General features: G+C 43.6%; 1 long non-coding RNA gene across 2 annotated transcripts; it reads left to right on the forward strand.

The window, feature by feature from the left end:
• Window positions 1-268: 268 nt before the first annotated feature.
• Window positions 269-15513, forward strand: LOC102164637 (uncharacterized). Of its 2 annotated transcripts, XR_014823943.1 has the most exons (6): window positions 269-922; window positions 1044-1484; window positions 3031-3201; window positions 3657-3793; window positions 7979-8098; window positions 15250-15513. It is a non-coding gene; the product is annotated as an uncharacterized LOC102164637 (long non-coding RNA). The 2 variants fall into 2 exon arrangements; XR_014823942.1 differs by lacking the exons at window positions 269-922; window positions 7979-8098; window positions 15250-15513 and having other exon boundaries at window positions 1002-1484; window positions 3031-4564.
• The last annotated feature ends 8311 nt before the right edge of the window (window positions 15514-23824 follow it).

Below are 23824 nucleotides of genomic sequence, written 5' to 3' on the forward strand. Positions count from 1 at the left end.
TGGACAGTGGGACTCCAGAAGCTGTGACCATTTGCTTTTAAACCGTTTATTCTTGGGATTTGATGCATCCACTACAGAGGAAGAGTGGATAAAACAAACATATTTTTGAGTCTTCAGAGAAAGCTGCATCAGGTGGGTCTGAAGCCCAGAGCGGAGATCTGGAAGGCGGCAGAGGGAGAGCCAGGTACTGCGGGAACAGTACCTCCCTGGGAGAACTGGCACCTTCCCCTGCCTTTTCCAGCCCATCGCCCTGCCTACCTTGAGGCATCACCTACGAAAAGGTCCCACTGCTCGCGCTCAGTCTGGCCCAGGTTTCCAAAGCATCATCCTGACACTGGGGGGCGCCATCTCCTCGCGTTGTCAACCCAGCCTCTGGCCTTGGAATCAGTTTCTTTCTAGAGCTTTCGCCCGTTCAAACCTCGGAGTCACACACGCGCGTAAAAACGCTGGGTAATGAAGTGATTCCCAAGAGATGCTCACATCCCGGCTCCTCGTGTCTGGGGGCTCAGACAGGTTCCTGTCACCCAGTGTCAGGGGGGGAAGCCAGTCTTAGGACCCCCAGGAACCCTCCTCCTGCTGTTCTTGGCAGTTGGCACCGACCCCGCCTCCCCCTCAGCCCTCACCCTTCCTGCAGCAGGTTTGGCATTTACCCCCGCAGGCTCTAGAGAACACCGCGCTTGGGTTAGAGGGTTCCCAAGTCTTTCTTATCAAAGTTCTTTTTCTTCCTGGGTTTGGGGCAGTTCAGGGAAGAGTTTTATCATTCAGTGGGTGCCCAATGCCAGGAGATAGTGATGCCAGAAGGGAGGAGCAAATGATAAATGCAGAACGTTCTTCTGTTTGTGGATTCCATAAAAAGGTTGGCTGTAAATTGAGAAGAGCAATGAACACTGTGAAACACTACATGTTTGGGGGCTTTTCTCATGTAAAGGCCTCTGCAGCTCCCATGCTCCTAAATGGGGGGTCCTTCCCCCGGTTGGGGAGGGGGCACCGTTGAGGGGAGGGCTCTGGTCCTGCAATTTGCTCATTATCTGCTCTTCCTGCAGAGGTAACAGCAGGTTATGTAGCCCCACGGCCTAGGATGGAATCCCAGCCCTGCCGCTCTGGTGGCTCAGCTGGTGGCTTGTCTGAGTCCCCTAACCTCGCCTGGAGAATGGAGGTAGGAACAGTACAGACCAGGTGAGTTAATTCCTGCGTAGCATCTGGCCACAGTGCTGGCACCGAGTCAGTGTACCGTGACCTTGAGCTCTTGCTCGCCTCCTCCAGACCAGCTCACAAAATATTGTCTTTCTAACAGAGGCAGGAGGAACACAAACCTGGACCATTCTTCCTTGTGGAATCTTAATTCTTATTTTCACTTCCTTCTTGAGCTGGGGCCGGGAAGGGAGAGCTGAGCTTCCTCAGGGCTTCTGAAAGCTGGGAAATGGTTATTGTCAGAAGCGGCCCCTCTTGAGGGAGCTCACCTGCAGGGGGAGTGGCCACATCTGGTGAGTCAGAACCCGGGCTCCAAGTGGGAGTTTACAGGATAAGACAGGCGAGTGGTTTTAGAACAATCAATCGGCTCTCAGGATATACTGGTAAACAAGAAAGCACTGAATGCTGTTTACTTTAAAAAAAAAAAAAAAAGAGTGTGCTTATGGGGTGCACGTGAAAATGTGAGAACAGTGGAGGCTTTGTAGGAGTTTGGTTTGAAAAAGGAAATTATATGATAAGGAAAAAGAAGATGATATATATATTTTTTCTTTGCACAATTAGTTCGCTGTAGTAAAAGAGAAAGTAAAAGTTGAGCATGGACTGTGTACAGGCGGGAGGGGTAGTCGTCCCAGAACGTGGACCGTGTGCGGGACACATGGATTTCGAAATGCCCTGTGGACTAATGTCGTCATCCTGGATGGACCACCCAGGACAGTGTTGATGAAACCTGGCGGCAGTGCAACCATTGTGTCAGTAAAGAAGCACACGGCGGCGGTGGGGCGCGAGGGGGTGGGGGTGGGGGGGACACGCTTGCTTTCAGGTTCCTCGGGAATCAGGCTGGCGATCTGTTTGGGGCGATACACTTTAGTACCAGGAAGATGGAGAAGGATAATGGTGAGCCCCGTGGTCACAGCCGATTGCACGGAGCTGAGAGCCTGGGCACATTATCGATGAGGGGACCTGAGTGTAACGGAGGCTTTTTCCGCCCCGAGTTTAAAGGCAGCCACCGTTTCTGTAGCAAATGAGTTACCATGACCTTGCAGACGCCCTTGTGACCGGGAAGTGATAAAAGAATACTGAGGCTTTTCAGTTTGCTACCTGGGTCCTGGGAAAGGAAGATCAAAGTGGAGTCAGTGTTGCTCGGGGGGGGGGGGGGGGTCTCGAAAGTGGAGCTGGGAGGCCCCTGAGAGTGGGTGACTTCTGCATGTCTCAGCCTCGGTGGAATCTGATCTTTGACGTCATCAAGTCATCCAGAACATCTACCGGAAATGCGTGGCAGTCTATCGACATATCAGACCCCTACCCTAAAACAGTTTGTGATTCCTTCAGGACACATATTTTCTGATCTGCGTCAGAGTCCATCACAGTTCTCTCCGGGCAACTTTTAACAAACTTGTGGGCTTTTTCTTTTCTTTTCTTTTCTTTTGTCTTGTAAGCCCCTGACTCTTTCTCCTTCGCGGAACACTCTTTCCCAGATTCCTGACTCTGTGTCTCCTGAATTGTAATTCTTAAGACCCAGAGTAAATGCTTTTCTTATTTGCAGCTTCTTTCATCATCATGATCATTGGCATCATTCGTCGACACTAACTTTAGGGGGAAGATTGGGCCAGTGACATATTCCTGTGGGTTTTTGAATCTGTGCATAGAATTGCAAGGCTGAATAAAAGCGCCATCGATTTTGAGTTTTTAACCAAGGAGGGTATTATTGGTGGATGACCTTTGGAGATTAAGAGCACATCTGCAGGAAGATAGAGTAATTTAGATCATTTTTACTTTATGGCTTAAGGTGGGATAGAGGACCATCCATCTCCTAATTCATTCATTCATTCTTTCATTCAGGCACTAATTCATTCAACAGACTTCAGCTGCATGTTAGAGGCCATGATGGATGCTCCAGGGGATGAAGGCAACCAAGACAGACTCTGCCTTCAAGGAGCTGTAGCCAGTTCCCTTCGAATCAGTTTTTCACTTTTTAAAATGACTTTGTTCTTCATATTGGAGAAGAAGTTGGTATGGATGTTCAGTAAAAATTAAACTTGTTCAGCTAAAAATTTAACTAAATTGCAACATAATTGTATAAACTTTATAAAGACGTATCATTAAGTCTTTACATTTGTAGGTATTCCTTCAACATCCAAGCTCCTAAGAGACAGCAAACTCCTTCTGTCATGTCGTGGCAACTATTTGAAGCAACAAAAGGGAAAGAGATAGTAAAAATAACTCATTCCAGTTGGCAGAGCATCACTGTATAGTTCTCAAAGTGCTTGTATTTATCAGAAATAAAGCTGATACCCTCTTGGCAGCACTAGATCAAGTTGGTCCATTTTGATGCTGACAAGAGGACTGATGTTCTTGCTTTTCGTGGTCTGTGAGAACACTGTGTACCCTGGACTCACCAGAGTTGATGTAATCCAGGTTTGCTGACATTCTTGAGGCATGGAAATTTTTCCTTATTTTTATTCCAGCTCCAAAAGTTTACTGAGAGAACATCCTAGAAGTAGCCTTTCATGGCGGTAGCCATCAGTCCTGGCTACTGATTGAAATCACTTGTGGAACTTAAATTGTAGATGTCCACTGAAGACAGATGATTTAGAACCTACAGGTACATTTTATTTTTAGTTAATTATTGAGCTTGAATGTTTAACCATTGGACAAGGATTAAATAAGTTGTAGTATGTCTTTAATGGAATGTTATGCTGCCATTAAAAATTATGGTGGGAAGAATTTGCTGAGCTGAGAACATATTCATAATGCATTGGTTTTTTAGAAATTTATTTTATTGAAGTATAGTTGATTTACAATGTGTTAATTTCTGTGGTACAGCAAAGTGATTCAGTTTTATACACACACACACACATATATATGTAAATACACTCACAGATATATATATACACACACGTTCTTTTCTATTATGGTTCATCACAAGATATTGAATATAGTTCCCTGTGTTATTTAGCAGGACCTCGTTGTTTATCCATTTTATATATAATAGTTTGCATCTGTTAATCCCAAACTCCCAATCCATACCTCTCTCAACCCCCTGCCCCTTGGCAGCCACAAGACTGTTCTCTATATCTCTGAGTCTGTTTTGTAGATAAGTTCATCTGTATCATATTTTAGATTCCTCATATAAATGATATCATATGGTATTTGTCTTTCTCTTTCTGACTTAGTATGATATTCTCTAGGTCCATCCATGTTGCTGCAAATGGCTCATAATACACTGATAAGTTTTTTTAAAAAAAAAGCAGGCTCAAAAGAGAATTCAGTGTATAACATGACAGTATTTTTGTTAAATAATTATGTATTTATATGCATCATACAAAAAGCCAGAAATAACTGCACAAATAACACCCAAGATGGTAACCTCTGAGCAGTGATTTTCATTTGTCTTTTCCTTCCTGCTTTTCTGTGTTTTCCTTCTAAGTTTTAAGCATCAGTTGTATACGTATATTGCTTTTATGCTGGGGGAAAAATTCCCTCAATAAATGATAGTGATTTCCCCTTTCCTGATCAAGGACAATGTGGTGAGATGGACCAAAGAAATTAGATACACATGACTGCCTCATTCTTTCACTCATTCATTCATTCAATGATTATTTCTATTTAGCCTTTAGAACTTTTCTATTACTATTATTTAATCTTTTTCTTATTTATTAAGTAAAAAATGTCTTAAGCACCTGCTGTATGCTTGACACACAGCTTTAAGTACTCTGGCTGCAGAGGCTCAGTTTTCTCAAATCCAGCAGAAGAGGCTCTGAGGAGCTTGTTGACATGCCGGTTCCCTCCCTAGAGACTCTAGTGAAACGAATCCTGGAAGGGCCTGGGAATTGCCTATTTTAAACAAACAGCCCACATGGTTCTGACACAGAAGCTCTGGTACCACCCACTGAGAACCTGGGAGGAGCGGGGTGCTTGAATTTGAATGGCTTCAAGTCTAAAGATGCTGAAAAGGGCGAATGTGAAACCTGGTTTGTTGGTTCCAAAATGGAATGTTGACCAAGTTTCCCCAGGATGTCCTTCGACCCTTACTCTTTAGCTGCCTTATCTTAGGATATGATAGGCCTAAGTGGGGTGACAATCAAAATATACCCAGCCAGGTTGCCAGCCTCCTTGAAGGTTATTAGATGAGGCAAACACCTTCCATCCATAAGGGCGGTCAGAGAGCAACAGCACAAGGAGTCAGCCATTCCGACAGTGGCCACCACTTCGGGAGTAGTTATGCTCTCCAGGCAGTTGTCTAAGCATTTTATATTCATTTGCTCATTGAATCCTCTCAAAACCTCATTTTACAGATGAGGAAACAGGTTTTAGAGAGATTAATTAATATGCTTGAGATTATATGGCCAGTCAGTAGGCTTACATCCAAGAGGACCCCCCCCTCCCCCCCCCGGGCTCAAGCACTGTATTATCCTGCCTCAAACTTGACCAGGGGCCACTGTGCAACCTTTAGATGTGAAGCTGCCTCCAGGACTCAAGAATATTGACCACCCAGGCTGCTTGTTGCTTGGTGGCCCTGGTTGAACGTTTTCTGGTGTGAAATTATTATTTAACTTCAACCTTTGAAAACTGTGCCCTTCATGGTCTCAGCTAGTACAAAGTTAAAAACACTTGATAAAATGCATAAAACACAGCCAGCAGCACATTTCCAAATCACCTTGTAAGCTAGGCAGCATTCCCTTGAAACACATTCTTGGGGCAAAGCAGTTAGGAAAACTTCCACCCAAGTCTGTGGACAGGGGGTGTCTGTTGAACCAGCGAAAGCTGAGGATCTGAGGAGGCCAGCCCCCCTGCAGTGGGATGGCTGGTTCAGGGCTTTGAGAAATTTGGGCAATGTCAAAGATGCAGGGAAATTTACTACAGTTTTTATTCAATAGCAAAGCTCACATTTGAAAACCACCTATCTTCTACTCCACCCCCAGGCATATTTTTTTCTTTCCCCCACTTTTGTTTGTAATACTACAATGGGGCTTGTTATTATTTCAGTTTTTTTTTATTTCATTGAGATTTGGTTCACATACCATAAAATCCATGTACCCTTTTAAAATGTGCATTTCAAGACTTCCCATTGTGGCTCAGCAGGAACGAACTAGTTTTCCGTGAGGATGTGGGTTCAATCCCTGGCCTTGCTCAGTGTGTTAAGGATCCTCTGTTGCCGTGAGCTGCGGTGTAAGTTGAAAATGAGGCTCCAATCCCGTGTTGCTGAGGCTGTAGTGTAGGATGGCGACGATAGCTCCGATTTGACTTCTTGCCTGGGAATTACATATGCTGCAAATGCGGCCCTAAAAAAAAAAAAAAAAAAAAAAAAGATGACAGATAAAAGTACGTTTCGGTGTTTTTTTGTATATTCGCAAGGTTGTGCAACTGTCGTCACTATGTAATTTAAGAACATTTTCACCAGGTCAAAAAAGAAACTTCATACCCATTAGCAATAACTCCCCTTTCTTTCCCCCACCAGCCTCTGGCAAATTGTGAAGATTTTAATCTCTTCAATTAGATTACAAGAGACCATGAAACTTATCACTCTTGCTGTCACAAAGAAGGTTCTTAGTAAATGTGTAGTAATTTTTTTTTCCTTGGTGATAAAGCTCTGAACCTTAAGACTCTCTACTCTTTCTCTGGGCTTTATGATAATTTAAAATTGTATTAAATAGGGAGTTCCCTGGTGGCTCAAGCGGTTAAGGATTTAAGGATCCGGTGTTGTCACTGCATTGGCTTGGGTAGCTGTTGTAGCACGGCTTCGATCCCTAACCTGGGAACTTCCACATGCCCTGGCCTCAGCACCCCAAAAATATCTATTAAATAACTGGAAGAAGAAAACATGGAACTGAGTTTTTTCCCCTCTTCCCTTTCCATTTAGGAAGGCCTGAACTCAGAGGTCTCATGTCAACCAGATAAATGTTTTACTGGCCTTTTAAAAAATTCAATTTGATTTAGGAAAAGACAAGGACATCTTGGGTCTTAACAATGTAACGCCAACATTGACAGTTCAGTGATAGTTCATGTTTTTCTGGCTTATACAAACACAACGAGGAAATTAACAGCTTGGACTGTGGGAAAAGGAGAAGTTATGCTGAAGCTCTGATAGACAAGGGTTTTAATTGGTTGTTTACGGAGTGAAAAGCAGGTCACACATAGGCTGAGACGCAGATTCGGTCATGCCTGGGAATCTACAAACTCAGTGCCTTCTCATTGGCAGAACATGAAAGCTAAAGATTATCCTCTAATCCTGCGGCATTTTTAAATCCATGGACTGGGCTTTGCTGCTCAAAAATTTTTGCTTGAAGTCACACATTCTTTGGCGATACAAATATGTTGTTTACTCCTGCAGTATCTATGGAAAACTTGTCATAACGAATGTCTACAGCGGTTACTACAGATGAAGTTGGTTTGGTCACTGTCTGGGATTGACCATGCTCCTTCCACCCCAAATTTCCATTTTTTAAAAAAAGATTTTTATTTTTTGCTATTATAGTTGATTTACAATGTTCTGTCAATTTCTGCTGTACAGCTAAGTAACCCAGTTTATATATATATATATATATATTCTTTATCTCACATCATCCTCCATCATGTTCCATCACAAGTGACTAGGTATGGTTCTCTGTGCTATACAGCAGGATCTCATTGCTTATCCACTCCAAATGCAATAGTTTGAATCTGCTAACCCCAGACTCCCAGTCCATCTCATCCCCGCCCCTTGGCAACCACAAGTCTGTTCTCCAGGTCCATGAGTTTGTTTCTTTTCTGTAGATAGTTTCATTTGTGCCATATTGTCCATTGACAGATGAATGGATTAAGAAGATGTGGTATATATATACAATGGAATTACTCAGCCATAAAAAAGAAGAAAAGAATGCCATTTGCAGCAACATGGATGGAACTAGAGACTCTCGTACTAAGTGAAGTAAGTCAGAAAGAGAAAGACAAATACCATATGATATCACTTATATCCACTTCTTTTTTGTGTGTGTTTTTAAATTCAACTAGTGGAAACTTGTGACAGTTTTTCCTCTGATGAATAGGAATATGAGAGCCAGTGCACTGCTGAAAAGTGGAAACATCCCAAATGTCCATCAGTGGTTGAACAGATATAAAAAATGTGGTGTATCCTACAATGAAATAGTATTCAGCCATAAAAAGGAGCGAAGTACTGACATGAGCTCTTTACCATGTGGATAGACATTGAAAGCAGCATGCTGATGAAAGAAGCTAGATGCAGAAGGTCACAACTTGTATGATCCCATTTGAGTGAAATGCCTACCATGAGGCAAATCTATAGAGACAGGTAGTAGATTGCTCATTGCCAAGGGCTGGGGAAGGGGGATTGGGGAATGACTACTAGTGGGTATGGGATTTCTTTTTTGCAGTGACGGAAATGTTCTGGAAATTATATAGTGGCGATGGTTGCATAACTTTGTGAATATACTAAAACCCGCTAAATTCTATACTTTAAAATGGTGGGAGTTCCCACTGTGGCTCAGTGGGTTGAGGGCTGGACATAGTCTCCTTGAGGATGTATGTTCCATCCCTGGCGTCGCTCAGTGGGTTAAGGACCCAGCATTGCTGCAAGCTGTGGCATAGGTCGCAGATGTAGCTCAGATCCTGTGTTGCTTTGGTTGTGGTGTAGGCCTGCAGCTGCAGCTCAGGTTCGACCCCTAGCCTGGGAACTTCCATATGCTGCGGGTGCAGCTGTAAAAAGAAAAAAATGGTGAATTTCATGGTATGTAAATTATATCTCAGTTAAAACAAAAAAAGCTAAGAGAAAAGATTCTCTGCCAAGCATCTCAAGGGGTTAAAAATGAGATTCGGAGGGGAAAATCTAATCCAGTTTTGCTGGTGTCTGTGCTGAAGGTGATTTAGCCACTCCTCTGTGAGGGATTTGCTAGAATAAAACCATCAACACCCTCTTTCAGGCCTTTATCATTCTTGCCTGGATCGTGGAACTTAAGAATTTTGACAGTTGCAAAGGACCTTGGAGATTCTAGTCCAATTGTTTCACGTGGTAGGCGAAGAGACTAGTTGCAGGCAATAGAGGTGATATGTTCAAGGTTGCCTGTTAGTGACTAAGCTGGATCTGAACCTCAGTATCCGTTTTTTTTTTTTTTTTGTCTTTTTAGGGCTGCACCTGCAGCATATGGATGTTCTAAGGCTAGGGGTTCAATCTGAGCTGTTGTTGCTGGTCTACACCATAGCCACAGCAACACGGGATCCAAGCCGTGTCTGCAATCTACACCACAGCTCACGGCAACACTGGATCCTTAAGCCACCGAGCAAGGCCAGGGATCGAATCCACGTCCTCATGGATACTAGTCGGGTTTGTTAACCGCTGAGCCACGATGGGAACTCAGAAACTCATTATTCTTGATCTTTTTTGCCTAGTTTTCCTCCCTCTCCTCTGTCTCCCCCTGCTCAAATATTGCTGTGTGTGGCAGAGACATTAATCTTCCCTAAACACAGATCTTATCCCCCCTCCCTGCTAAAAACCTTCATGGCTTCCCAGTGTCCCCAGTCTTGTCTCTGCCACTTGGCTCCTATGGCTTCCGAAATAAACTGTCCTTGTTGTCCCAACACACAGGGTACTTTCCAATCTCACATCTGTGTTCATGTTTTGCTGCCAACCTTTGAATGTACTTTTGCTTTGACTCCTCAGCTAAATCCCAAATTTCTTGAAGATCGGGACCATGTCTTCTGTGTCTTTGACCTTGGGGCCCAGGGCCCAGGGTAGTTCCTTGAACTTGGTAGGGACTGGGAAACACTGGTAGATGAGTTGATTCCATTCTGGGCTGTCTTTGCCTGGATAAATCCAAGGAATGTCTTAGAGGAGTTCTGTCAACAGGTGGCTATTTTGGTGTCTCATCTCTTCTGCTGGAAGACCAACCTTGAGTTTAATTTTGGGGTGAAAAGATTCTAGGAACCTCTCATGAGAATAGATTTAGGCAAAACTCACCAACTTAAAAAAGGAACCAAATGCTATTTTTGAAATAACTTTTTTACTTATTACAGAAATAATTTGTGTTCACTGTAGAAGATTTGGAAAATTCCAAGAAAGTTCCAGAAATATAAAGAAGAAAATGAAAAGTGCCTATAAGCTTAGCTTCTAGGGCAAATCTGTTGATAATCTTTGGTTTGTACAAACTTTTTTCTGTGCAGGTGTACACCACAGATAGATTGTTTACAAGAATGAGATCCCACTCTGCATGATGTTTTGTAACCCAATTTTTTTCTGTCTTTTTAGGGCTGTACCTGCGGCTTATGGAAGTTCCCAGGCTAGGGGTCCAATCAGAGCTGCAGCTTCTGGTCTACACCACGGCCACAGCCACACCAGATTTGAGCCATGTCTGCAACCTACACCACAGCTCATGGCAATACCAGATCCTTAACCCACTGAGCGAGGCCAGGGATTGAACCTGCATCCTCATGGGTACTAGTCGGGTTTGTTACCACTGAGCCACGACGGGAACTCTGTAATCCGTTTTAATTGAAACATGAAAATTTTAATGCATGGCATGAAATGGGCAGAATTCTGTGGCCGTCAGCTCAAATGACTCATTCTGATGACATGGAGAAAGGGCAACTCAATATTTGTTTTGCTTCTTTGCTTTTCTTGGTGCAGAAGAGGGTAAAACAGACAGGGAGGGAAGTGTTCCAAGAAGCAAGGAAGGAGTACTTTTCTAGCCCCCGTCTCTCTGGAGGGTGTGAAGCTGCTTCATCTTTTTGGATCTTTATCTTCTTCCCCGTTTTAGGAAAGAACTGTGTCCATTGAGGTCCTTTCTCATCTCTAGACTGCTGTGGGCTTGAAGGTTTTCCTTGTCCTTCCTTTGTCCCTGGATATTTCGGAGCCCTCTGTGTGTTCAAGAAGGCAGGGTATGTGACTGCTTTTTCCCTGATCGATGCCAGCATAGTCCCCGGCAAAGAATCGACACTTAACAAATATTTGTTAATGAATGAATGGATGTGATTCTCATGAACGATGTCCTTTGTCACAAATATCATCTGACCACGTGGTCTTCTGTTGGAAGCACCAAATAGGGATTCTATATTTAGGTCCTTGGAATGGGGATAAAAATACAAGTGAGTAACATCACTTGGTTCATGGAAAATATTTTCCCCTTCTCAGGATCCCATTTGGCTCTGCGGTTCCATTAGGGAGATATTACTAGTTTTTTTCCACAGGTAAATGAATGGCCAGTTTCCCCTGCTGGCCTCCTGATTCCAGGTCCCAGGTCCCTTCGTTGTCTTCTCAGGCTCCCCGGTTTCTCTTTGGTGGGGAAAGTCATTCCACAAGCACTTCAGCAAGTCGAAAGCAGAAGTTCTCAAACTTTAGTGTTTTTAAGACTTGCCCAGGGCGTAGTGATCCACCTTTTAAGTAATTGCTCCCGGTGATTTTGATGCAAGGTGTCTGTAAGGTACCCTTTGAAGAACACTGGCTTAAAATATTTCAGGTGTAGGGAGTTCTGGTCATGGCTCAGCGGTAAAAAACCTGACTAGGATCCATGAGGACACAGGTTCGATCCCTGGCCATGCTCAGTGGGTTAAGGGTCCGGCGTTGCTGTGAGCTGTGGTATAAGTCGAAGACACTGCTCAGATCCCACATTGCTGTGGCTACAGCTACAGCTCCAATTCAATCCCTAGCCTGGGAACGTCTATATGCCGCGGTGCCTCCCTAAAAAGATTAGAAAAAGAAATTCAGGTGTAGTATGTTGTCAAGCAGAGGAGGTGGCCATAAGCCGGCCATTAGGATCAACCGCATCAAGCATCGGCTTGTCCAAGCTTTGGTTTCCAAGGAGACTGGGAAATAACAACACAGTGGTTCATGTTCATTATAGGTGTCCTGTGCCAAGAGCTTTTCTAAGGCTTTACATACATTATCTTCTTTAATTTTCTTAAGAGCCCTCTGGGGTAGGTCCTGTTATTACTTCCACTGTGCAAAGAAACTGAGGCTCAGACAAGTATGCCTGGCTTATCTATGATCAGGTGATGCTGACCACAGGATGAAGTGATGGAATCCTACGGATGTCAGGTTAAGAAAACCGAACTCTCTGTGATTTTTATAGCAGCCGGGAGAAGGCATTGGCCAACAGGGAGAGCCATTAATATTTTGGCTGAGACGTTCAAGTTCTTCCCCACGTGTGGATTGCTCTTGGCAATTGTGAGGCTGGAAAACAAAACAAACCAACACAGTGAAGGGAGCGAAATCCAAGTCTTCTTCCCCTGGGTGAGACCAGCCCTAAAGCCTGCCCCTGCCGTCTTCTGAGCCTAATGTTACTTTTGCCTCAAAACTGAATTGTTGAACACTGATTATTGACCAACTATTTGATGATATTAAGGGATTATTATTATTACCTTAGGTATTGATAGTGATGTTGTGGTTATGTTAAAAAAAAGAGTGCTTATGTTTTAGAGCTCTATACTGAAATACACATGAATGAACTGTTTGGGAAGGTTTTTTTGAAAATAAATTCTATTGGAGTATAGTTGACTTAGAAGGTTGTGTTAGTTTCAGGTGTACAGCAAAATAAATCAGTTATACACATACATATATCCCTTCCTTTTCCGATTCTTTTCCCATCTAGGTCACGACACAGTACTGATTAGATTACACTGTGCTCAATAGTAGGTTCCTGTTACCTATCTGTTTTATATATAGTAGTGCGTGTGTGTGTGTGTGTGTGTGTGTGTGTGTGTGTGTGTAATACAGTCGATCCCAATCCCTTTTTTTATCTTTCCCACTCCACATTTCCCCTTTGGTAACCATGAATTTCTTTTATTTATTTATTAAATTTTTTTCATTTTATTATTATTATTTTTTAATAGTTATTCCCCAATACAATTTTTTCCCTACTGTACAGCATGGTGACCCAGTTACACATACATGTACACATTCTATTTCCACACATTATCATGCTCCATCATAAGTAACTAGACATAGTTCCCAGTGCTACACAGCAGGACCTCATTGCTTATCCATTCCAAAGGCAATAGTCTGTATCAACCCCAAGCTCCCCAACCACCCCACTCCCTCTGCCTCCCCCTGGCAACCACAAGTCTATTTTGAAAGTCTGTGATTTTCTTTTCTGTGGAAAGGTTCATTTATGCCTTATATTAGATTCCAGATATAAGTGATATCATATGGTATTTATCTTTTTCTTTCTGACTTACTTCACTCAGTATGAGAGTCTCTGGTTCCATCCATGTTGCTGCAAATGGCATTATTTTGTTCTTTTTTATGGCCGAGTAGTATTCCATTGTGTATATATACCACATCGTCCTAATCCAATCCTCTATTGATGGACATTTGGGTTGTTTCCATGTCTTGGCTATTGTGAATAGAACTTCAGTGAACATGCGGGTGCATTTGTCTTTTTTAAGTAAAGTTTTGTCTGGATATATGTCCAAGAGTGGGATTGCTGGGTCACATGGTAGTTCTATGAATAGATTTCTAAGGTACTTCCATACTGTTCTCCATAGTGGTTGTACCAGCTTACATTCCCACCAACAGTGCAGGGGGGTTCCCTTTTCTCCACACCCCCTCCAGCACTTGTTATTTGTGGACTTATCAATGATGGCCGTTTACACTGGTTGTGTGAGATGGTATCTTGTGGTAGTTTTGATTTGCATTTCTCTACATTTCAAAATCTTTTGAGTCTTTCTGTTTTGTAAGTTCTTTTGTATCGTTCTTTGTTAGAGTCCACATATTAGTGATTTCATATGATATTTGTCTTTCTCTCTCTTACTTCACTTAGTATGATAGTTTCTCGGTCCATCCATGTTGCTGTATGTGGCATTATTTCATTATTTTTTATGGTTGAGTAATATTCTATTGTTTAGATGTACCACATCTTTATCCAGTCCTTTGTGGATGAACGTTTAGGTTACTTCCATGTCTTGGCTATTGTAAATGAAATGCTAGGAGGTTTTGTATTTGCTTCTAAATAATCCAGGTTGGGGAAGTAGAAGAACGAAATAGGATTTGTTTTCAGATGATAGTTGTTGAAGCTGGCTGATGCACACACAGGGACTTCTCATTCTATTGCTTCTAGTTTTGTGTGTTTGAATATTTTCATAATGAAAAGTAAAAAGTAATTTCCTGCCTCATGTCCTTTAACCCTGCAAGTGGATTTAATGTGTGTAACTAAAGCACTCAAGGTTAATAATGGACTAATATGTGATTGCTGCAAGAGAGCATTTACACTTTTTTTTTTTTTTGGCAAGAAATAGATTTATTAGAATAGGACGCTTGTGAGAGAGGCAAGTGGGCAGGCAAGGAAACTTTGCCGAGAGCATTTCCATTTTTAACAAGGATCTGCAATGTCTTAATCTGAAGAAGCAAATATTTTGGGAATTTCAGGCATTACTCCAACCTGATGGGAGAAGTATTTTGTATTAGCTGGAATTCTTTCCTTCCCTACTTTATGTCTATGAGTGGAATTGGTCCTGATCCCTGACTTTGGGGACACTTTTGACTATCATTACTTTTTTCTTTTCCAATAGTGCTTGCTTACTTTCTCTTTTTCTCTCCCTTCCTTCTTTCCTCCCTCCCTCTTTTTTCTTCCTTCCTTCCTTCCTTCCTTCCTTTTCTTTCTCTCTCCTTTCTTCCTCCCTCCCTAACTTTCTTCCTTCATTCCATCCTTTCTTTTTTGCTTTTTAGGGCCACATGTGCAGCATATAGAAGTTCCCAGACTAGGGGTTGAGTCAGAACTGCAGCTGCCAGCCTAACTTGGGATCCAAGCTGCATCTGCAACCTACACCACAGCTCATGGCAATGTTGGATCCCCAACCCACTGAGCAAGGACAGGGATCGAACCCGCATCCTCATGGATACTAGTCAGATTCGTTTCCACTCTGCTACAATGAGAACTCCTCCAATAATGCTTTTTAGTAACGTGCTGTTGTGTAATGTTCGAAATGCTTTCATTGGCAACTCCTAGATCCTCATTCCTTTTGTGTGAGTGGACATTAAGTATAGAAACAAATAGGGGTTCCAAGGGGTTAATTGGATTTAGTTATTGGAGTGGTTAATCAATTCTTTCATTTATCTATCTCTCCTCCAAACAGGAAGCATGAACCGAGCATCTGCTATCTATCTGCTGTGGTGCTAAGCTGATGTGATGCAGGATACACAAAACAGTGTCTGACTTGGAGGTGCTCACACTCTGGGAGGAAAATATCTAAACAGATGCGAAATTCACTCAAAGATAAATATCTAAGTGAATATATCTAAGAGGCCGAGAGCTTCATGGAGAAGATGAGATGTGTGCTGGGCCGTGCAAAATAAGCAGACGTTCGTCCCATGCTCAATAAATGTCAGAATCAGAACCTGAACCCAGGGATCCTGTGGTCTGTCTGGTCCAGCACAATTTTTTTGTTTTGTTCTTATTTTTTTCTTTTTTTTTGCTTTTTAGGGCCACTCCTGGTGCATATGGAGGTTCCCAGGCTAGGGGCCTAATTGGAGCTACAATCTGCCGGCCTATATCACAGCCACAGCAACGCCAGATCCAAGCTGTGTCTGCAAATTACACCATAGCTCATGGCAACACTGGATCCCCAAAACACAGAGCGAGGCCAGGGATCGAACCCGCAATCCTCATGGATTCATTTCCACTGTGCCATTATGGGAACTCCGAGCACAGTTTTTTTTTTTTTGGAGGGTGTACCCATGGCAGGTGGAAGGTCCAGGGCCAGGGATTGAACCTGAGCCACAGCAGTGACTGGAGCTGCAGCAGCAATAACGCTGGCTCCCTAACCCACTGAGCCACCAGGAAACTCTTGGTCCAGCACAATTTGTGTGGCAAATGCGCTTCTCTTTTTTTCATCTGAAAATCCCGGTTTTCTTTGTGTCTTATAACTCCTGCTGGATTTTTCTGAAAGCCTTATAATGATGCTGTCATCTGCACTGCACAAAGTGAAGCAGAGCTCTTTGTTGGGGAGAAAGGGAGCAGCAGGCTGCTGGAAAGGAATGGGTGGAAGGCAGAATGCTGACCAGGGTACCGTCCCTTCTAGCCCAGAGACGTTCCGTTTCAGCATCCTCGCACTTGGTGACTTTCCAGGCAGCTGATGGCGTGGAGAACCTCAGTCCTGTTTACCTGTTCTCCCAGCCATTACTCACCTCGTCCCACACACCCCCACACTCGCACACAAAGCCGTGGAGTGACATCAAGAAAAAAAAAAAATAAAACCCCTTCCCCCAACCCCATTCTAAAATGTCAAGTGGTTCAGTTTGGAGGAGAAAAGAAAGCTGAAGAAAGCATGACTCATGACAGGGCTGACAAACAACTATCTGGAGGTATGCTGGTGAGTCACGTAGTGGAGATCAGCCTTTATGTTGTGAAAAGGACCGGGGATTGAAGGAGCATCATGGGACCAGCCAGTAAAATTCCACTAGTGTCTGAAGCCGATTTGGAGGTAATTTAAAAAACCCTGGGCTTTTTCCAGCCCCAGTCCCGCGCTGGGCTCCACGTCCCCTCAGGTATGTTGATCTATACAGGAAATCAGAAAGAAGGATTATGCATAACTGGAACAAAACCACTATTGTCTTTCCATGCCCAGTGCCATGCCGAACCAGCCCTGTTTGCTTCATCGAGCCAGCGAGACTGCTGAATTTTCTTGAAGGGTATTGGGTTGCTAGGCAACAGCGCTGGCAGCATCCATCATGCCCGGCAATGTCAGTGGCCCCGAGTGTGGCCGGCAGAACACGCCTGCTTCCCTCCCCCACCTCCCCTCGCACCCCTCCCCCATGCAAACGTTAATTTGAATCTTGGGGACAGGACCTGTGCCAGGTGATTCTGTGTATAAAACACCACGGGGCAGCACATGAAGCACAAATATTGTTTTTGGTTGCAAAGCAGTGCATGTGACGTAGTTGAAAATACAGCCTCATTTGTGTACACTCCTCACATAAAGCATGGAGGCATAATTTTGAAAGCCTGCATGTCAAATATCCTGGTGTGTTCTGCCTTTACATCATTTTTTTTTTCTCTCTCTCTCTCTGCCCATATACAGCATCTTGTTTACACCCTGTCCTGTCCATATCTCTCTCCCTCCCTTTTTTCTGTGGTCTCCTGGGTGATGGAGCTATTGTTTGCCTGTAGGGCTATGTGGACAAAAGGGAGCCTATTTCTACATGGGAGACAGCCCTGCGGTTAATTGTTGCAGGCTGCCGTTCACAAGGGCTGTCACTGTGGCACCTTTGCTCAGGAAGTGCCCATTTTCTGGGTAGAGTCTCCACCTGGGTCCCATCTGTCTGTGCCTTTTACTTCCTTTCAAGGGGCAGCAGGCTGTGTAAGTGGATAGAGTTCCAGAGGCAGAGTGTGGACAGGAGAGGATCAGCACTGGAGTTAGACCCACATTCAAATCCTTTCCTTTCTCCTATCAGCTCTGGTGTCTTTGGCAAGCTTCTTTCCCCACTTCTGAAAAAGACGTTAATAAAAACCACCTCCCTGCACTATGGGGAGGGCTGAGTGCGTTAACGCTTCCATATGCCTGGCTCCCAGTGTTTATTAGGTGGCAGATATTATAAGGATTGAGAGAATTGCAGATGATTCCCAGTTGAAAGGAGGTTTAAAATCTGGTGCAGCCCAACAAGGGATTCTAATCCTCCTGCTTCTCCCAGTGGAATCAGGGCAGGATCGAGTTAGACTGCCAAAGTGACGCTTCTTGATAGGGTTGGGCTCTAAGTTTTCAGGCTACTGGCCCAGTGATCTTTTTTTTTCTGGGCCCATTATGATCTCTATTCCCTTCCTTAAAGTTATCTTGGCTTTGGGGGGTCTTATGGGGGACTGATGTTCCTCCTTCTATAACTGAACAAGGTTACCTGGCAGGAAGATTTGGTTGATTGCGAGACTTTGATGTGATCAAGGCCTGGAATTTTTTTTTTTTTCTTTTCTTTTTAGGGCTGCACCTGTGACATGTAGATGTTCCCGGGCTGGGGTCAAATCAGAGCTGCAGCTGCTGGCCTACACCACAAGCCACAGCAATGCGGATCTGAGCTGCATCGGTGACCCCACGGCTCACAGCAACACAGGATCCTCAACGCACTGAGCAAGGCTAGGGATCGAACCTGCATCCTCATGGGTACCATGTTGGGTTCTTAACCTGCTGAGTCACAATGGGAATGCCAAGACCTGGAATTTGACTGGAGGCCTGATGAAGCTGAAGGATGTGCCCCCAGGAGCCTGGGAGGATGACACTGTGGGGTTTTCCTCTGATAGTGCTAGCCTGCTTTACGCTCGCTCTGCTCTGAAGCCTTCAAGCAAGAACTACATCTAATGCCCACTCAAGGCTGGGCTCCTAAACAGGAAATAGGTGAGATGCCTTATCTGATGGTGACTTTCTAATTCTAGGTTTTATTTAACTTAATTAAATTAATTAATTAATTTATTTATTTTTTGTCTTTTTGCCTTTTCTAGGGCCGCTCCCGTGGCATATGGAGGTTCCCGGGCTAGGGGTCTAATCGGAGCTGTAGCCACCAGCCTACACCAGAGTCACAGTAATTCTAGGTTTTAAACCACAACCACCAAAGATGGTGGGTGCCAGCAAACCTTCCTCAGGTATCACCAGAAGTGCTATTTCCCACATTTAAAGACCCTCTTCTCCACTCTCTAGAATCTGTGCCCTTAGAGAAACCATGCCCCTTGAAGGGACGTTCCCAGCCAAGGAAGAGGCAAGCGAACAGCCTTCAGCTCTAGCCTGGGCCAGCCAAGTCCTGCTGTCAGTTGGGCTTGCCACTCCTCTTTAGGACCTTGGGAAGAGGAGCAAGGGATGGGTCTGGGTTTACTCCAGCTCAGAGTTGAGGGAGAAGACTGATGGGCCAAGGAAATTAGGAGGTAGGCACACCAGTGCATCTGGGAGGGCCAGGGGGATGGGGAGGGCTGCATTGGTGGCAGCAATGAGGCGGTCTCTCCGGAGTCCTACCAGGGACGCTCTCTCTTCCTCCTGTCCCCACCAAGGAGATGGGAACACTGGACCACGAGGAGGTGGAGAGGATTCCTCCCAAGGCCAGACCCAATCTGCACTATAGGTCTTAAGAGCCCAGGATCAGTGACAAAATAGTCACATCCAGAATGCTGGTTGATGACATGAGCCAGACTTACTAGCTTTCCAGTCCTGGCTTTATCACTGGGCTGTGTCACTTCCAGCAAATCCTATAACCTCTTGGAGCCTCAGTTTCCTCATCAGGGAAAATGGGGATACTACTATATACCTTTGGGGTTATTTTGAGACAAATGGGATACTCCACTTAAAGCACTTTGCACAGTACCTGGCACACAGAATACTCTAGAACTGTTAACTCTTTTTTTGTTGTTGTTGTCTTTTTAGGACCGCACCTGCAGCATATGGCAGTTCCCAGGCTAGGGGTTGAACTGGAGCTTCAGCTGCTGGCCTATGCCACAGCCACAGCAACGCCAGGTCTGAGCCCCGTCTGTGACCTACACCATAATTCATGGCAATGCCGGATCTTTAGCCCACTGAGCTGGGCCAGGGATTGAACCCGAATCCTCATGGATACTAGTTGGGTTCATTACCAATGAGTCACAATGGGAACTCCTAGAACTGTTAATGCTTTGCTGTTGTTGTTATGGTCTAAGCATCTCTCTGGAAAAGAAGCTGTTTACCCGTACAGTGGGTTGTCACCTCTAATCCAATTGGTAGAAGCCCCAGTTCTACCTCAAAATGTGAAAGCCTTTCACTCAACCACAGAGAAGTGGTCCAGAAAACTCACCATCATGGCCGCTGGGGCTCATCCAGCCCCCGGGGAGGAACTACTGTTTCCTGCCAACAGTTTCCTTCTTTGAGTGGCCTGGGGCATAGCACTGGAGGCTTTGTGAAAATTAGGACACAAGAAATACAAGCAGCACCCAGAGATTAAACCTGTTCTGTCACAGAGGTGTGACCTTGAAGGGGATTTCACAAGGACTGCAGAGGCAGGGCAAGAGGTGGGAGTGACTGTCCTCAGATCCACCCTCTCAGCACACCTGTCGGCAGTACTTGACAGCCTGGATCCCAGCCCAGCCAGCACAACCCTGGGACCTGACGGCAGTGAGCAGTTGCTCATCTGAGTGATGGAGGCTCCACAAATAGCTGCCAATCTCATGGGACCAGAGATGGGCCCTTGGAACAGCCAAAGATTTGGTCTCTATTTAGGTGGGGCAGTAAGGATGTGGCGTGTATTATACCTGGGCCTCTTAGCAGAGGAAACGCAGGCTGAGGTCCTCCATCCTCTCTGCTCCCCTGTCCCTTTGGTTTTAAGTGGAAGTATTTTCTCTTGCCCTCTCTCCTCTCCCTTTACAACGAAACATCATCTTTAGGCTCTAAAAACGGTCCCCAGAAGACTTTTCACATCTTGGTGGGGACATGGAAAGATGATGGGCATACTATGAATGATGTAACTTAGTGACGGATCTGCTGCAGAATCTCCTGATGTTCTGGATGAACAGTCACGTACAGCTCTTTAAGTGCAGATCTGAGCTCATAAGATAGTAAAGGAAATCTCCAAGGGCCAAATGAAGAGGGAATTGCAAGCTACAGCATCAAGCACATGACTGAAACAATGGTATCCCTGGGGGTGGGGGGGTGTACAGGTTGGTTTTGGTCATCTAGGCACTTGGGTTTGAAAGTTCATCCATAACATTTGTATGGTTTCCAGTTTGGGGATTTATGAATAGCACTGCCTTGAATATTCTACTACATTAATTTTGAACAGAGGACATTCCTGTTGGACAAATATCTAAGAGAAAAAAAATTTTTGGATCTTAGGTATGCATAAACTCAGATTTGGAGGACATGCTATATAGTTTTTCAAAGTGGTCGACCATTTAAAATTCCCAGTGAATGAGCATTCCAGTTGCTCCCTATTCACCCCAACAATTGATACTGTCTTTTCTTCTCTGCCTCATATGAACCACTCTGGTTGGATTTGCATTTCCATAATGACTAATGAGAGTGACCACTTTTCATAAATAGTTTGGCAATGTGGTATATGCTTTTGTGAAATGCCTGTCCAAGTATTTTAGTTTTCTGTTTTTTTCTTACTGATTTATAATTCTTTATATACTTAAAAATACAGATCTTTGTCAAGATCTATATTGATCTTGCAGATATCTTTTTCCATTCCGTAGTTTACCCTTTCACTCTCCTGGTGGTGTTTTTTAATGAATAGATGTCCTTGATTTTAATAAAGTCCAATTATCAGGCTTTTCCTCATAGCTTGCTTTATGTGACCTATTTAAGAAATGTTTGTTTTCTCCATAGTAATAAAGATAGTTCCTATGTTTTCTTTTAGAAGCATTCTTATTTTTCTTTTTTTTTTTTTTGTCTTTTTGTCTTTTGTCGTTGTTGTTTGTTGTTGTTGCTATCTTTTGGGCCGCTTCCGCGGCATATGGAGGTTCCCAGGCTAGGGGTTGAATCGGAGCTGTAGCCACCGGCCTACGCCAGAGCCACAGCAACGCGGGATCCGAGCCGCGTCTGCAACCTACACCACAGCCCACGGCAACGCCGGATCGTTAACCCACTGAGCAAGGCCAGGGACCGAACCCGCAACCTCATGGTTCCTAGTCGGATTCGTTAACCACTGCACCACGACGGGAACTCCAACATTCTTATTTTTCATATGTACATCTACAACTCATCTGGAATTCATCTCTTCGTATATATAAGAGTTATTACTTTTTCCCATCCAGTTATCCAATTGATCTCACACTATTTAATTAAAAAAGTATTCTTGGACTTTCCTTGTGGCACAATAGGTTAAGCATCCAGCGTTATCATTGCAGTGGCTTGGGTCCGGGAACTTCGACATGCTGTGGGCATGGCCAAAAAAAAAAAAAAAAAAAGTATTCTTTCCCCCATTGTACTGCATTGTTATCTTTACCATAAATCAAGTGCCTATATATGTATAGGTCAGTTTCTGTATTCTCTATTCTGTTTATGACAGTCTCATATTTTATATCATTACCTAGCTTTACAATGAGTCTTGATTATCAGGTAGCGAGAGCCCTCCAACTTCAAGTTTGTCTTGGTTCTAGTTGGTCCTCTGCATTTATTTATATGGCTTAGAATCAGCCTGTCAATTTCCATGCATACTCACTAAACCTGCTGAGATTTTTATTAGGATCACATGGAAAACTTTAGATATATTGTAGAGTGTTTATATCTTTATGATTTTGAATCTTCCAGTATATGAACATGGTAGAGCTCTTGTACAACTTCCATTATAGGAATACCTAGATATTTGATATTTTTTTATGCTACTGTAAATTCTGTAGGTTAAAGGTTCAGATGTGCTTACTCGTTTGGTCTGGAAATTCCTAAGCTGAGAAATTAAGATAAAAGTCGTCCCAAGCAGCGATAATGTACCTGCAATGCTTATCAGAAGCAAATAAAAAACCTCCCTGGAGGGATATGCCCTCAATGCAAGGAGCCCAATATTGCTACAAATAGAGGCACACTAAATATGAGTATGCAAACCAACATTACAAGACATACAATGAACCAATCCAGCATGAGCTAGAGTCAGCAGATGAGCAGCTGTGAGATTAGATCCCAATAACTTAAGATAATAGAACTAGCAAATAAATTATAAAATAAATATATTTAAAATAAGTAAATACTTAAAAAGGTATTAAACATATATAAGGAGAGTCAGACATTATTAAAAAGAATGAGAGATTTGAAAAAGAATAATAATGCTAATAAAATTGAAAAATATATATTCATTAAAACTAAAAATTCAGTGAACAAATTAGATGAAACTTAAGGAGAATTGGGAAATTGGAAGGTAGAGTAGAGAATCTTTCACAGAAAGCAGCTCAGAGAGATTAAGAGATGGGAAATGAGGCAGTTCCCTTCATGGTGCAGTGGTTAACCGAATCTGACTAGGAACCACGAGGTTGTGGGTTCAGTCCCTGGCCTTGCTCAGTGGGTTAAGGATCCGGCATTGCCATGAGCTGTGGTGTAGGTTGCAGATGCGGCTGTGGCTCTGGCGTAGGCCGGCATCTATACCCCTGATTAGATCTCTAGCCTGGGAACCTCCATGTGCCGAGGGAGTGGCCCTAGAAAAGACAAAAAAAAAAAAAAAAAAAAAAAAAAAAAGTCGGGAAATGAAAGAGGTTAAGAGACAGGTAGGACAGGCTGAGAAGTTCAGTATAGGTATAATGGGATTTTCAGAAAGTAGGAAGATAGTTAATGGGGAAGAAGCAGTGCTCAGAGTGTTAATGACTGAGAAATTTTTAGAATTGATTAAAAACGTGAATCCTAAAACCCAAGAAGCCCAATAAATCTTGAGCAGAATTTTAAAAAATACATCTGTGGTGTAGAGGGTAAGAAAAATCAAGAAACCCCCAGGAGCTTAGCAAACCTCAAACAGGATACACAAAATGGGAAATCATGCCTAGACACATCATAATCAAACTGTTGAAAACCAACTACAATGGAAAAATCTTGAAAGCAACCAGAAATAAGTAACATTTTTTATGTAGGGGAACAATGACTCATGTGACCAAGAATTTCTCATCAGGAACCGTGGAGGCCAGAAGACACTGGAAAACATCTTTCAAGTGGTTAAAGAGAAGAACGGGGATTTCCCATTGTGGCTCAGCAGAAACGAACCTGACTAGTATCCATGAGGATGCGGGTT

Source organism: Sus scrofa, chromosome 13, assembly GCF_054392235.1.
Source record: "Sus scrofa isolate SSC_HxYL_T2T_F1_AM1 chromosome 13, Sscrofa_HxYL_maternal_Yorkshire_Landrace_v2.0, whole genome shotgun sequence".
NCBI classification, from domain to species: domain Eukaryota; kingdom Metazoa; phylum Chordata; class Mammalia; order Artiodactyla; family Suidae; genus Sus; species Sus scrofa.